Source organism: Solanum tuberosum, unplaced genomic scaffold (genome assembly GCF_000226075.1).
Source record: "Solanum tuberosum cultivar DM 1-3 516 R44 unplaced genomic scaffold, SolTub_3.0 scf00949, whole genome shotgun sequence".
In the NCBI taxonomy this organism is placed as follows: domain Eukaryota; kingdom Viridiplantae; phylum Streptophyta; class Magnoliopsida; order Solanales; family Solanaceae; genus Solanum; species Solanum tuberosum.
Window position 1 is genome coordinate 15,341 of NW_006239862.1, and position 2,586 is coordinate 17,926.

General features: G+C 27.6%; 1 protein-coding gene across 2 annotated transcripts in view; it reads left to right on the forward strand.

Annotated features, from left to right (window-relative positions):
* LOC102585601 (kirola-like) overlaps positions 1-2,484 on the forward strand; it is a 3,892-nt gene extending 1,408 nt beyond the window's left edge. The window contains exons 1-2 of one of the 2 annotated variants that reach the window (XR_001472547.1): positions 2,329-2,342; positions 2,439-2,484. The gene's annotated coding sequence lies outside the window, so the exon portion shown is untranslated. Of the gene's footprint in view, positions 1-2,328; positions 2,343-2,438 lie in introns of those variants that run through there. The other variant, XR_001472546.1, reaches the window with a different exon arrangement.
* The last annotated feature ends 102 nt before the right edge of the window (positions 2,485-2,586 follow it).

A 2,586-nucleotide genomic window follows, 5' to 3' on the forward strand; every position in this document is an offset into this window, starting at 1 on the left:
ATATATATATATGTATGTTTACACACAAATATATATGTGTGTCTTTGTGTGATATTGACTAGCTAGTTCTGTCTAGCTAGCTAGTGTGTGAAATAAATAAAATTGTGTTTGAAGAATATATTACATATGTTCCTCTCGTTCTAGAGATGTATTTTTAATGTTTAATATATGTAAAATATTATTAAAATTTACCTATAACAAAAATGATATATTTAATATTGTGCTTTACTTATATTCTCATTCTTTTGTAGTCAACTCCTTTTTAGGTTTCTCTAGTTTTAAGATGGACACTAACATAAATTTCAAATCTTAAATTACATTTTGATTTCGACCCCTTCTATTACATCATGTGTTAAACCAGTCAAGTGGACTGGGTCAACCCGGTATCAGCCCGATAAGCATGACCCAGTAATGTCCCAGCACAGCTAGGAATGGGTCCGCTCATTTGACCCGATTCATGGGTTGGGTTGGTGGCTGAGCCGTCTAGGCACGGGGGGCTTGGAGCCGGCCTAGTAGTAGATCGATAGCAGGCTAATGGTTATTTTTCCAACTAAAATATCTGGAAAATGGAGCCCAAAACACCTCCAAACTTTCCAAAAATGTTTTAAACTCCCAAGTTTTTTTTAAAAAAAAATAAAAATACATTTTGATTCATTTTTTACCTATAAATACTTTCTAAATTTCATCATTTTTTCTACAACATTAATCTCTTTATTATCTCTCAATTTTCTCTTTAAGTCTTAATTTCTCTAGCAATCTCTTATTATTCTTGCAATTAACAACATAAAATAAAAGTTTTCAACTTTGGTATATCATCGTTCCATCACTTATTTATTTAGTATATTACTTCTTAAATATTAAATTATTTTTATTTTTTAAAATTTAATTTGCACGATGGATAAAATAAGAAAAGTAAGTATAAGTGTTAAAATTTGTATCTCGAAGATAGTAGTGGTAGTAAGAAAACAAACGGTTCTGATAGAGATGTCAAGACATGCCCAAAGGTGCCAAACAGACCTTTGACATGTTTAATTTAAGTACTACATCACCACTTTTATTGGCTTAAAGAGATATTCTAAATTATCTTCAAAATCAAGAGAATATTTTAGTAGAATTCTTTTTTAAGAATTCTAACTCCGGAAAATATGTTTTGACATAAAAAATTTAAAAGTTGGATTTTTAAATTTTTTTTAAAAAAGATTAAAAAACAAAAAAAAAAGTATCTTAAAAATTTTCAATCCAAATTGCTCACAAAAATTAAAAAATAACTCTAATTTATATTTATGGCTAGGGGTGTTCATGGTTTGGATAAAAACCGATCCAAACCGAAAAACCAAACCAAACCGATTTAAGGATCAATCCACGTGGATGACCTATGATCCATGACCCAAAATTTTTTATATATTTTATTTAAGTAATCTATCCTTCACAAAATCACTTGAGATTAAGATAAATTAATTTATGCCATATTTCTTTCTTTTTTATTTCTCTAGGTTTTTATTCTTTGAAACATTTCACTATTTTAAATTTAATTTCTTGTGAGTTGTAAACCTTATCTTCAACATATTTTTTTTTTAAATTATAAGTTTTTTTGTTTTTTTTTTATTATAAGTTGAGGGGTTGAAGTTTCATGTTGAAGGACAGCTAACACTAATCTTCGATCCATGATATGTTGTGCCCCTCGTGGATCATGTTTTATAAGTATATACGTAGGAGACGTTTGATTATTATTTATTTTTAAAAAAGTTGAACTCTAAAAAATATGTTTAATCATAAAATTTTAAAATTAGAATTTTTTAAGAACTTAAAAAAATAATTAAAAGGTGTATTAACTTTTTACACTTTAAATTACCGACAGAAGATAAAAAAAAAACAATTCTAATTTGAATTTATGACACAAATACAATTATACAACTCTTATTTTCAAATATTATATCTTACTTTAAAAATACTAAAAAAATTGTTACCATAAAACATAATCCAACATCCATTTATAATAGCTTTCGGTACAACCAATTGAAACAGAACACAATTTTATTTTAATAGGAATTGAGGTCATTTAGAAAAAAATATTGGCATATTATTTCTGGAATTAAAAACTCTGGCTGGATAGGAAAAAAAAATATTTGTTGGCATATCATTTCTAGACGTTAGAAAAACTTTGATCGACTAAAAACGGGGTATTTGTTGGCATATTATTATTTATGACGTGAGAAAGACTAGACAACCTTGATGTCAATATTTTTAGACTATAGTTTCTAACTATTTTATTACCACTTTCTTATCAAAACTTTTTGCTAAATCGAAGATTGGTTCAACTGTTAACTAGACATATAATGACGGTAACATATACATATTTTCCTCTCTCTAGATATGAATCATTTTCGAACTGATTACCCTATTATTATCTCTTATATTTTCGACTTTATTGATTGTAGATGGAAAAGATAAGACTTCAAAGCAAGTGATTGAAGCCGTCGATCATGAAACTAAAACAATCACTTGAAAAGTGATTGGTGAAGATCTGTTAGAGTTGTACAATTCATTCACTATTATAACATCATGTGACCATGAATGGACTACATG